A 13,667-nucleotide genomic window follows, 5' to 3' on the forward strand; every position below is an offset into this window, starting at 1 on the left:
ATGGTAAAAGAAGACAAGCCCTTGGTGTCAACTCACTCAATGACACTTTAAGTTTGAACCAATGGAATTAGAAAGAATTTGGAGATCACACCCAAAATCTGGGTCCTTCCTCATGGCACAGGAAAATGAGGCAGTGCTTGGCTTGGTTCATCATCAATAGGTATTTTATTGATGAATCTGTCCTGCCATGCTAGAGCAGTTTGTTTTGATTTCTAAATAGCTTTTTAAACTATCAGTATTATCCTCTTTTAACCCCAAACAAGGTGTAGCGGGGTGGCTACCCCGCTCTTGCCGGGAAGGGCTTAAAACAGCCCTGGCAGAGGGCTGCAGCTCTAAAAGCTAGGCTGATTGGGGAAGCGGCCACAGCAGGTCCACGCCCCAATCAGGCCACAGCTGGCATGTATAAAAAGGCTGGGAGCCAGAAGCCAAACAGTCTCTCTCTGCACTCAGAGAGAGAAGGGCTTGGCTGCAGGGAGCTAAGACAGAGTACCTGGGTGGAGCAGGGCTGGGGAAAGGCTGGGGAGCTCCAGCCTGGATAGCCCCAGGCTGCGGCCTAGTAGGAGACCAAGTGGTACTAGGGGTTGCAGAGGGCAGCCCATGGGTAGGCCAAGGCAGCAGGTCCAAACCCAACCTTGCCTGTGATGAGTGGCCTATACTGCAGTCTGCCCCAGGGAGCGGGGGCTAGTTGGTGACTGGCAGTGGCCTTATTCTGAGGTGAGATAGGGATAGTGGGTGGGGGTTCCCTGGGGAGAGGAGACCCTAGTACTGAGGGTTATGCTGCCAGGGGGCAGAACCCCAGATAAAAGAGCACCGGGGTCTGGGAGGGACATGGGGGCCAGAGGACAGGCGGACCACTGGCCTGCAGAGGGTGCTCCAGGATGCTGGAAGAGCTAATTCCCAGAAATCACCAGCAGGAGGCGCCGCAGGGGTGAGTCCGCTCCTCTACACAAGGCAACCATCCTTTTAAACACTATCAGACCTATTCACTGAGCTATTCAGAATTTATTTCCCACACTACATTTCCTGGTGTCACAATTCTAATTCATGCACATCAAAAGGCTCATTAAAATAGCACCATGTAATAGAATTTGTCATCTGGGCCAGGGGTAGAAATACAGGTTACAAGGATTAATGGATTTACCAACCCACATTTTAGGCTTTAAATGCAAAGGGGTGCTGCCAGATTAATTAAAAAAAAAATTGCCCATGCTACAAACAATATCTTTGTTCACTCTGCTTGTCTGATTTATCCTCCCCTCTGTTGTCAGGTCTTTGGTGTTGGGGCTGTGTCTCACTATATATTTGTACAGTGCCCAGCACAATAGGGTCCAGATTTAGCTCAACTTGGGTCTCTAGGTGCTATCCTAATAATTTATATTACTAATAAACTACACAAGAGATTGCAGGTTAGGAATGAGGTGCATCTGCAATGCTATGCTACCAGGAAGCTTATATAATACGCTTCCACAGTCCTTCACTTTGGTAGCAGTAAATATTTATTCTATAGCAATACCCAAAGGCCCCAGTCAAATTGGGGACCCATCATGTTGAGTGCTGTACAGAAGGACACTGTTCTTTCACTTTCCTGAACATTATGGATTCCTACCTTTTGTATTCCCCTTAGTGATTTGTTGCAACACACTGAAACAGTTCACCCTTTCTGCATGCCTTTATGCACTGAGCATGAGCTCAGATTTTAGTGGGCATGATGTTTAAAGGGGAAAGGGTACTGCCAAATCTTGTTGAATACACTGTCTGGGATCCCAGATTACAGGGAAAGGGATTAGCAGGAGTCCAGGCAGTACCAAGGCACCAATTCCAAAAGCAGCTTTTCTCTTTGTTGGTATGAAGATTACAGATGGAAGTCAAGTTGACACCTGAAAATTGATTCAAATACCCCTGACAAAGTGCAAAAATGGAGCACTGTGAAAATACTTCCATTGCTTTATTTCCCTTCCCAGGTCGCCACTTGCTGTTCTTTCTAGGTGACAACCATTAACTGATCAAGCTACAGTAGAAAAAACAAGGTTGCAAAAAATAGTCCCATTTAATTATTAATAAAGAGGATATTCTAATTTGAAGGGCATCTTGAAGAAATTCTGCATCCACATTTAGTGTATTGAGTAAAAAAGAACTAGTGCTAGACAGAAGCATGAACCTCATAGAAATCTTCACATTATTTGATAATACTCCTCTACTTTCAATCCCCCCAACCCATATGCACATTATCACACATATACATACACCACCTTAGGTCATGTGCTTTGGAAGTATTGGACAACCTAGATATCGGAACTGGCTTTCCTGAAGCTGCACTTCCTACGATAGTTGAAGGTCGCGGGTGAGAGCTCTGGCAGGACGGATTCTCTCCCTTCCTTCTATGTCCATATCTCCCGGTTTTCTCTCTGCTCTTTTCCAACCTTGTTTTCCATGTCACTAGGTCTTTCAGTCTACAGAGCCTGGTCCAGCACATGCTCTTCCAACCTATCCTGGTTCCTGTAGAGAGAATGTCCAACTGCAGTATCTCCTAACTCATATAGTCACATGCCAGATCTACATTAGCCTTTTAGCTGGAAAAGTCTCTCACGTTTGCAAACACTGCTTCAGCTCTTCTATGGGTGGCAACGAATGGAGAAGCAGACAGGATTTAAGGTGGCCACCAACACAAAGCCTGCTCAAAGCAGATTTATGAGACACAGTGATAAAAACACTGTTGCATTGTCTACATTAGCACTCCCACCGGCGGAGCTGGACCAGTGTTAGGAACAGGGAAATTTTTCAAAAGAAGGAATAGTGTTGCCAAGACTAGAGATGGGAGGATTTATCAAACGAGTTTCAAGGCTTTGAGAGGTATGTGTGGGAAAGATCTGCCCACATGACCCTGGAAGGACACTACACTGCAGATAATCTGGAGGACTTCAGGAAACAGAGTTTTGTTCTGGCCCCATGAATAGCGTAGGAGGAGGAGAGATGACAGAAGGGAAATGAAGGGAAAGTGCAAGTAAAATGTACTAGAAATTTCTGAATTCTCTCTGTACCAGACACATTTACAATCAGAACAAACCAAGCTATAACAAGCCGCATTGTCAATGGATCAATGGGAAGGTTTTAACCAGAAGACGTGATCCAATTTTCTCAGTTGATGCTCAAAATTTCACAGAGGAGAATGCAGCCCAAACTATGATGATCAAAGGATGTGCAGTTTTTTCCATTCTCACTGTCTCCTGCCCATGCTGTTATTTTATTTGGAAATGTTTCAGTGCTGTGTATGTTTCAGTACCTCCCTTATGCAGACTGTCCCAGCAGCAACCCTTGGGTCTGCTAAACTGGGCAATAGTGCAATTGTCATGCATATTACAAAAGGGGCAGGGTTTAATTACACTGGTCTACAATTTTTGAGAAGTCATCTGCTTAAGAGATAAAATGTGCTATTTATTATGTATTTTGATGTGCTGAATTCAAATATGACAATTAAAACAATTGATTGGCTACTGTTTCTAAGATATTTAAGTTTTTACATTTTAGGTCTATGTATATTGTGTAGATAGAGTTTTAATCATAAATTGTAAACCTAGGTCTTTTCATGTGTTTATGGTTGCTTTACATGATATTTCATCTGTCCTGTTTATGTAACACTTTAAAAATCAGCAAAAGGGTTATATAAATAGTTTTTTGCCTTTTGTTTCATAATAAATTTTATAATGTCCATAGTTTAGTCCTATTCAGTGTCTACTCGGCGCTTCTTGGCTTGTCTCTTGTATTCATTAAATGGAGCATCTCTCGTCACTGTCCAGCAATAGTCTGCAAGCATTGATGGGCTCCATTTGCCCTGATAGCATTTCTCCATTGTTGCAATGTCCTGGTGAAATCGCTCGCCAGGCTTGTCACTCACTGCTCCGCAGTTCGGTGGACAAAAATCTAGATGAGAGTGCAAAAAATGTATCTTTAGTGACATGTTGCAACCAAGGCTTTTGTATGCCTTGAGGAGGTTTTCCACCAACAACCTGTAGTTGTCTGCCTTGTTGTTTCCGAGAAAATTTATTGCCACTAACTGGAAGGCTTTCCATGCCGTCTTTTCCTTGCCAGTCCACATTTTCTTCTTTGCCACACCTTTCCCAACTGGAGGCACCATGCAGAAGTAACAATTGCTGGTATGATCTGTTGGCTCTCTCCAAATCATTGGCACTGCAAAAGGCATAAAGTTCCTTTTCCTGTTCAACCACTGGCGAAGATTTGTTGCACAAGTGGTGCAGCATATGTGTGGAGCCCACCTCTTGTCCTGAGCTCCAATTTTGCAGCCAAAATAAAGGTGATAGGCTTTCTTAACCATAGTGGTTATACTGCGCTTTTGTGATGCAAAAGTCACTTCACCACAAACATAGCAGAAGTTATCTGCACTGTTCACACAAGTATGAGGTATCTCTACTCACTTTGGCTAAACAGAAATGTGCCATTTGCAAAATCAAACACTGAGAAATAAGAGAGCACGACACTGTATGATTTCTAGAGCTGCTATAGGGCAATTTGTTCAGCAGAGTGATGTAAGCTTCCTTATGATTGCATCATCTATGACTTCTAGGAATAACATGATGCAATTCATATCATGTATGACACAATACCAGCTTCAGATTGCATCATTCATTGTTTTGCCTAAAAAGCAAGTACTGTCCAAACCCAGTCATAGATTTATTCATAGATCTAGTCAAAGATGTATTTTAGTCATTTCTGGTTTAAATTGAGATCCCTTCCCTTTATAACTCACTTGCCCTCCACCATTCCCAAGTCAAGGGTTGTATATACTGACCCAATAGCATATCTTGAAAACTAGAGCCAATCAACAATTTTAAGCATCGTTTTCGTTCTCAGTGACTCAGAATTAGTAAAGTTTGACTACATTTATTTCAGAAGCATTTTGGCTGTAGAGCAGTGTTATGCTCCAAGAATAAATCTTAGCAGATGCCAAGTGAGTATTGCTCAAAAGTGATTACTCAGCCTCTTCACTATTATCCAGTCAATTTCCCTCCCCAGATTTGAATCATGAAAATATTCCAAGATGAGTATTATACATATGCCAAATTTCAAAGTTCAGCCATTTCAAGTAATCTGTGTAAAAAAAGCGTGGCAATTTTTTTTTTTTTTTTTTTACACTGGGGGGAAAAAAGACTCTGCATCCTAACAGTTCAAAAGAGCTAAACATATTTTCCACTTAAACTTGCAAAAAGAAATTGACCTTTTGGCTGAGAACCGACATGGAAATTTTTTTTTTTTTTTAAAGATACAAATAAGCAAAAACACAGATAACGGAGTTATAAACAAATGTCTTGCAACAGTAATTATAGCTATACAGCTCATATAGTAATTTTTCCATGTCTATGACCCAGACAAGGAGACACACCACTGCTCTTCCTCACTGTGTATATGGGTATAAAGCTCAGAATAAACATAGCCAACTTTGTGACTCATGGATTAGGAAAGCTTGAAAAGGTCAGGATTTATTTATGTTTTTGGGTAAATTAACTATATATGTGCTTTTTCAATGGAGACGGAAAGCTTTAATCAGTATATCTCACCAATACATGAAATCTTGAGCTTTCTTGCCTTTAAACTGCCCAGAATCTTGCCACAGAAAAGAAAATGAGCTGCAGTTCCCTGGACTTACACATTTTAGACCCAGAGGCAAAACCACAAACTTTATGCAGTACAATACAGCCACTCATGTGAACAAATGCTTCCTTTTTGTATTAATACTCAGACATATATTTGTGATGGGTCCTTTGAAAGGTCTGTGCAAGACAATCTAAAGGCAGGCGAGCTATTTGGGTTTGAGTGAAATTCTGTATCAGTAACCGAAACATTGTGAGGTCATATACCTGATCATCTATTTTCTCTTTGTGCAGTAACAAACAACTTCGCAGCAAGCCCAGTAAGCACAGCACTTTAGCTAGCAAACTGGAGCATGCCTTTTATAAAAGCCAGCCTAGTTACTAGGAGCAAGATGTGCGTCCTTGATACTACAGGTGAAACGCTTTCAGCAGTGTCCCCAATTTACATTCATTAAGGCAGCTAGTGAAAAATTTCCTGATCTGACGTAGTAGAAGAATGAACAGATTCAACAGCCTGAGCTGGAACAGCAGCTGCACAGGAACATTTTCACTGCAGTACCTGTCACTATGGCAGCTACCAAGTACTATGGAGAGAGAGACTAAAATCCACACACAATAGGGACAGAGAGATTTACCACTGCATGTCCATGTGTCATAGTTCAAGGAACCACGTGATCATTTATTCTAAGATGCTGCAATATGTAATTTCATGGAACAGGATGAGAAACTAACAACACTGCAATAACCTGTATTTCTTTGTTGTCTTGGTCACAGGTAGCAAATTTATACAAATGTTTACTAAAATCTTAAAACAACATTTTTAAAAAATTCAGTGGAGTAAGTTTGCTCACCATCTAAGCGCACAAGATACTCTGATTGTCTGTATTTGTTCGTGGATTTCAAGAGGTAGACAGGTCATTTCTTGGCTCAAACTAAGCACAAAGCTTTTTCTCACAAAGCTAACAAATGCAATGGTTTTAGCACAGAATGTGCCTAAGGTCATGCCTTCTAAGGGTACATCTACACTACAGCGGGGAGTCGATTTAAGATACGCAAATTCAGCTACGTGAATAGCGTAGCTGAATTCGACGTATTGCAGCCGACTTACCCCGTTGTGAGGACGGCGGCAAAATCGACTTCTGCCGCTTTTTGTCGGCGGCGCTTACTACCACCTCCGGTGGTGGAGTTAGAGCGCCGATTCGGGGATCGATTGTCGCGTCCCAACGGGACGCGATAAATCGATCCCCGAGAGGTCGATTTCTACCCGCCGATTCAGGCGGGTAGTATAGACCAGACCTAAGAGCACATCGCCACAGGGCACTAACCCAATGTACTATACAGCAACAGGCACACGATTAATCATCTTCTAGGTGTTCTGTTTGCTTTGCTAGGTTTCTAAGAAGTACCTGCCTCCCTTAAGGATGGGTGACTGAGGGAAACCTGAGGAGCAGGATCCTACTTTTCCAAAGGGGATGGGGTCAGGAACTAGCACTGAGGCATGGTACAGACTCCAGCTCCCATAAATCAGAAAAGTGGTTAAAAGCTACAAAGAAAGAATTTATGACAATATTTTGACTTTGAGCCATTTTGCAGGCCTTGGAAAAACGCAGAACTCTTATTTTAGCACAAATACCATATGCCCAACAAAAAAAATTGTTTTTACCTTTTTCCTACTCCTTGGGTATCGTTTCAGGCAATGGAACTATGTTCTGGGTGCACTATTACGATCTGATAAAATACATTACAAAACACATGCACTCTGGGATAGATTATTTGAAACCTGAATCACTGAAAGAGTTAGGCTTGGTCTACACTACCCCCCCCAATTCGAACTAAGGTACGCAACTTCAGCTACGTGAATAACGTAGCTGAAGTCGAAGTACCTTAGTTCGAACTTACCTTGGTCCACACGCGGCAGGCAGGCTCCCCCGTCGACTCCGCGGTACTCCTCTCGCCGAGCTGGAGTACCGCAGTCGACGGCAAGCACTTCCGGGTTCGACTTATCGCGTCCAGACTAGACGCGATAAGTCGAACCCAGAACTTCGATTTCCAGCCGTCGAACTAGCTGGTAAGTGTAGCCAAGGCCTTAGTTATCACTTGCTGATAGCAGTTCCAGCATCTAACACAAGCTCCTCAGTGTACAAAACAGTCCATGAAGAAAGGCGATGTAAAAGTAAATCAGAGACTGGAACAAGAATATTTTGGCATGTTGTCTATGGAAGGAAGTAGCCATTCTATAAGTTTATCTTATTTATCCTTTCACAAAGGATAGGTCCGCCATATTAACTATCTATGTGGTGGATTAATGGCCCTTTAATCTACATACTCTACAGACAATACCGCACTGCACTCAAAGTATCATTCTCTCTCCAGGGACACAGCAGGAATAGTCTCTTACATATGACTAATAGCTGCCCTCACTGGTCTTTCTCCTGTCAGATGAAGATAAATGCCCAGCTCTTCCACTACCAACTGTGCCCATTTGGAAAAAGAGCACAGGGGAGTGTTTGGTTCAGACTCACTTGGTGTCTTGAAGGCTCCTGATCACTGGTGCAAAGATCTTTTCTTTTGGGGAATAACACATACCATTCAATGAGCCTCCTTGAAGGAAACCATGGTACTGACAAATTGGCAATTGCAATTGCAAAGTACTTAGTTCCTTTAGTTTAGAACAAGGGTGGGCAAACTACAGCCTGGGAGCCACATCCAGCCCTTCAGAGGTTTTAATCCAGTTCTCAAACTCCCACCGGGGAGTGGGGTCCGGGGCTTGCCCTGCTCCATGCAGCTCCAGGAAGCAGCAGCATTTCCGCCTTCACCCCTGTGTAGGGGCAGCCAGGGGGCTCTGCACTCTACCCCTGCCCCAAGCGCTGCCCTCGCAGCTCCTATTGGCCAGGAACCGCAGCCAATGGGAGCTTCAGGGGCAGCACCTGCAGACAGGGCAGCGTGCAGAGCTGCCTGGCTGCGCCTCTGCGTAGAAGCCAGAGGGGGGACATGCCACTGCTTCCAGAAGCTGCTTGAGGTAAGCCCCACCCAGAACCTGCACCCCTGACCCACTCCTGTGCCCCAACCCCCTGACCCAGACCTAATCCTCCTCCTGACCTCTGAAGCCCTTGGTCCCAGCCCAGAACACCCTCCTGCACCCCAACCCCTCATCCCTAACCCCACCCCAGAGCTCACCCTCCACCTGCCCACCCAGCATGGAGCTCCTTCCCACACCCTGAACTCCTCATTTCTGGCCCCACTCCAGAGCTCACACCCCCAGCCAGAGCCCTCACCCCCTCCTGCACCCCTACCACCAATTTTGTGAGCATTCATGGTCTGCCATACAATTTCCATACCCAGATGTGGCCCTCGGTCCTAAAAGTTTGCCCTCCCCTGTTTTAGGATATAATGACTTTTACAGTTAACTTCAATACTATATATAAATGTGATCAGTCGATCTGTTTGCTTCCAACAAATTTCTGTGCAACATTTCTATTTGGTTAAGAGAGGTGAGGGATTCTGAAGTTTGATTTTAAACTGAAAAAAGAAAGGAGAGGGGATTTCAGGAGATGGAATCTGCCTGCCTTGAGAAGCATGGGACTGGAAGTCAAAACCCCTCAGTTTTAAATCTAATCTTGCCACTGACTGTGTCACCGTGGACTAGTCATTTTGAGTATGTCTTCACTGCAGAGTGTGCTGGATCTTGGCTCAGGCACATGGAGATGCATGTTAGCCAATCCCACATCAGCACAACCACATGACCTGTACTTGTGTAGCCACATACCCACGATTCACATTGGCACTGCAATTACAGATGTTTGGTGCTAGGATTTATGGGCATATCCCAGGGTTCCTAGCACCTCACCAACTGGATCTGCTCTAGGAATTGGTTTGCGGTGCATTGTGGGAGACCTTGTCTGTCCTCATAGACTCATAGACTCATAGACTTTAAGGTCAGAAGGGACCATTATGATCATCTGGTCTGACCCCCTGCATGCTGCAGGCCATAAAACCGTCCCTACCCCTTCCCTGGACTCTGCTGTTGAAGTCCCCAATCCTGTTTTAGGTGACTTCAATCGGCAGAAACCCTCCTGCTAGAGATCCCTGCCCTATGCTGCGGAGGAAGGCGAAAAACCTCCAGAGGCTCAGCCAATCTGCCCTGGAGGAAAATTCCTTCCCGACCCCAAATATGGCGATCAGTAAGACCCCGAGCATATAGGCAAGAGTCTCCAGCCTGACCCCTGTCAGCCATTATACAATTTACCTACCATTTCTTGGTTTTCCTTGACTACTATGTTTTACCATTAAACCATTCCCTCCATAAATTTATCTAACTTAATCTTAAAACCAGACAGGTCCGTCGCCCCCACCGTTTCCCTCGGAAGGCCGTTCCAATATTTCACCCCTCTGACGGTCAGAAACCTTCGTCTAATTTCAAGCCTGAACCTCCCCACGGCCAGTTTATATCCATTCGTTCTCGTATCCACATTAGTACTAAGCTGGAATAATTCTTCTCCCTCCCTCGTATTAATCCCTCTAATATATTTAAAGATAGCAATCATATCCCCCCTCAGCCTTCGCTTTGTCAGACTAAACAACCCAAGCTCCTCTAGTCTCTTTTCATACGACAGGTTTTCCATTCCTCTGATCATCCTAGTGGCCCTTCTCTGCACCCGTTCCAGTTTGAGTTCATCTTTTTTAAACATGGGAGACCAGAACTGCACACAGTACTCCAAATGAGGTCTCACCAGCGCCTTGTACAACGGAAGCAGGACCTCCTTATCCCTACTAGATATACCTCGCCTAATGCATCCCAAGACAGCATTGGCTTTTTTCACCGCCACGTCGCATTGTCGACTCATAGTCATCCTGCGGTCTACTAGGACCCCTAGGTCCTTCACCTCTTCCGTTACTTCTAACCAATGCGTCCCCATCTTGTAACTAAAATTTTTATTAGTCATCCCCAAATGCATCACCTTACACTTTTTACTATTAAATTTCATCCTATTCCTGATACTCCAATTCACAAGCTCGTTCAAGTCTCCCTGCAGGATATCCCTATCCTCCTCCGAATTTACAACGCCTCCCACCTTCGTATCATCCGCAAACTTTATCAGCCCACTCCTGCAATCGGTTCCGAGGTCAGTTATAAATAGATTAAATAAAATGGGTCCCAAAACCGAACCTTGAGGCACTCCACTAGTAACCTCCCTCCAACCCGACAGTTCACCCTTTAATACGACCCGCTGCATTCTCCCCATTAACCAATTCCTTATCCACCTCTGGATTTTCATATCGATCCCCATGTTTTTCAGTTTAACCAATAATTCCTCATGGGGTACAGTATCAAACGCTTTACTGAAATCCAGGTATATTAGGTCCACCGCATTTCCCTTATCTAATAAATCCGTTACTTTCTCAAAGAAGGAGATCAGATTCGTTTGGCACGATCTGCCCTTCGTAAAACCATGTTGTAATTTATCGCAATTGCCACTAACCTCCAGGTCCTCAACTAGTTTCTCTTTCAGAATTTTCTCTAACACCTTGCACACTACAGATGTTAAACTAACAGGCCTGTAGTTACCCGGATCACTTTTTTTCCCTTTCTTGAAAATAGGAACCACATTAGCTATTCTCCAGTCTAACGGGACCACCCCCGAGTTTACAGATTCATTAAATATTATCGCTAATGGGCCTGCTATTTCCCGCGCCAATTCCTTCAATATTCTCGGATGAAGATCGTCCGGTCCTCCCGACTTAGCCCCATTAAGGCATTCAAGTTTTGTTTCTACTTCGGATACGGTAATCCCCCATCCTGAATGCCCCTCTGTAGTGGTGCTAGTATCCCTAATACCTTCATTGGCCTCATTAAACACCGATGCAAAATATTCATTGAGATATTGCGCCATGCCTAGATTGTCTTTAATCTCCTCTCCGGCAATAGTCTTCAGCGGTCCCACTTCTTCTTTCTTTGCTTTCTTCCTATTTATATGGCTGAAAAACCTCTTACTATTGCTTTTAATTCCCCTCGCTAGGTCCAACTCTACACGGCCTTTGGCCTATCTCTACATTCTCTGACTTCACTAAGGTAAGTTTCTTTACTAATCCCTCCCCTCTTCCACTCTTTGTACGCTTTCTGTTTTTTCCTAATCGCCCCTTTGAGTCGGTCGCTCATCCAGCTCGGTCTAAATCTCCTGCTTTGTAATCTTTTTCCCTTTATTGGAATGCAGGCCTCCGACAGCTCATGCATCTTTAACTTGAAGTAGTCCCAGGCCTCTTCTGCCTTTAGATCCATTAATACGTTTGCCCAATCCACTTCCCTTACCAGTCCCCTTAATTTGTTAAAATTGGCCTTTTTAAAATTATAAACCCTAGTCTTTGACTTAATTCTGTTACTCCTCCCATGTATTTTAAACCGAATTAGCTCATGATCACTGGAGCCCAAATTGTCCCCCACTACCACTTCCTCAACGAGGTCCTCACTACTTACCAGAATCAAATCTAAAATGGCCTCCCCCCTCGTCGGTTCAGCTACCACTTGCTGGACCCTTGTGCATAAGTGGTTTTGCTCCTGGATCTATTCCTGGGACTCTGCCCCCCACTCCACTGTGGTCTCCTCCAGTACCGGAGAAAAGTAGGCCTCTAAGTAACCAGTCTTCCTCAAGAAGAAACAAATGGATCTTTGCTTCATACATGTTTGCTGCAGAGCATGGGCCCTTGGCAAGAATTGGCAAAGCTCACCAGGCATGTAACTGTGCCATAGCTGCCACTGGTGCCCACATGAGAACAGCCGGGGCATCAACGCCACACCGCCACTCCCACCCCTGAATCACACACACTGAGTAAGGGGCCACCATGTAAGAAGGGGAGGGGGCACAGACCACCGCCAGCACCCTGCAGCAGCTCCCGGGGGTGCCCAGCAGCCTCACCACCTCCCAGGGTTAAAGTAAAGGCTGTGAGGAGGGCAGGGTGAGAGGCAGGTACACCCTCTGCTCCTGGGTTGAAGCAGGGGCTGTGAGGAGGGCAGGGATGGAGGCAGGGGGAGCCTAGCAGCCCCCCCCCCCACCCCGGGGTTGAAAGGGGGTGGAAGAAGGCAGGGGGCGGTGGGATAAGCCTGGTAGCCCCCACCCCGCTCCCGGGTTGAAGTAGGGGCTGTGAGTAGGGCAGGGATGGAGGCAGGGGGAGCCTAGAAGCCTCCACCCCACCCCGGGAGGAAAAGTAGGGGCAGTGAGGAGAGCACTGGGCAGGTGGCGGGGGGAGGGGCAGGCTCCCCCCAGGAGTGGGAAGGGGCAGGGCTGAGGGGCGCCGGGCCAGCAGCCTCCCCCTGTCCCGCACGGCCGGGAGGTTTCGGGACGCCCGGCTGCCCCGATGGGGACGGGGGGCTTGCAGCCAGCCTCCCCCAGGGCCTGGACCTCCCGCCCCCACTGTGACTAGCGAGCCCCCCCCCCCGCACTCACCGCGGGCGGCTTTTCTGTCTGTCCCTGGGTTCGAGCTCTCGGCTGAGCGGACAGAGCTGCAGGCCCCCACCCCTCGCTCTCGCTCTCGCTCTGCTCGCCACAGCCAATCCGCGCCACCGGCCCGGCCAATCAGAGGCCACGGCCCGAGCACCCTCCCCCCGAGGGGCAGGGCTGCCTGGCCGGAGAGGAGGGGGACAGCGCAGTGCGGGCAGGGGTGAGGGACGGGCCCGGCTGGGGTGAGGAGCGGTCAGATGGAGTTGTAGGGATCACACAGGGTCAGGGCTAAGCCACACCCACTCTGAGCATCGCCTGTGGTCTAGTGCCTCTCAGGAGCCTGCAAGGTGCTGAGCACACCCAGCTGCCCTTGAAGCCCGGGGGGGGGGGGGGGGGGGCTGGTGGCACTCAACACCGCATCGCGGACCCTTAGACAGTGGCACAGCTCAGTTAATTAGCAGAAGAGAAGCTGGCTTGTTTTGCTGCCTGTACCAAGTCTCAGGAACTGATAGGGGGGCAAGGCAGGAACTTAGCAGCCTCTAGGAGGTGCTGGTGCAATTCCTTGGCTGGAGCTGAAATGACATCACAGTAACCTACTGCCCGTGCTCATCCCTCCAGGCAGGATCAAACT

General features: G+C 46.4%; 1 protein-coding gene across 2 annotated transcripts in view; it reads right to left on the bottom strand.

The window, feature by feature from the left end:
- ABAT (4-aminobutyrate aminotransferase) overlaps window positions 1-13,128 on the bottom strand; it is a 150,834-nt gene extending 137,706 nt beyond the window's left edge. Inside the window, exon 1 of one of the 2 annotated variants that reach the window (XM_034783527.1) lies at window positions 13,043-13,128. The gene's annotated coding sequence lies outside the window, so the exon portion shown is untranslated. Of the gene's footprint in view, window positions 1-2,249; window positions 2,272-13,042 lie in introns of those variants that run through there. The other variant, XM_034783530.1, reaches the window with a different exon arrangement.
- Between the last annotated feature and the right edge of the window lie 539 nt (window positions 13,129-13,667).

Source organism: Trachemys scripta, chromosome 10 (assembly GCF_013100865.1).
Source record: "Trachemys scripta elegans isolate TJP31775 chromosome 10, CAS_Tse_1.0, whole genome shotgun sequence".
In the NCBI taxonomy this organism is placed as follows: domain Eukaryota; kingdom Metazoa; phylum Chordata; order Testudines; family Emydidae; genus Trachemys; species Trachemys scripta.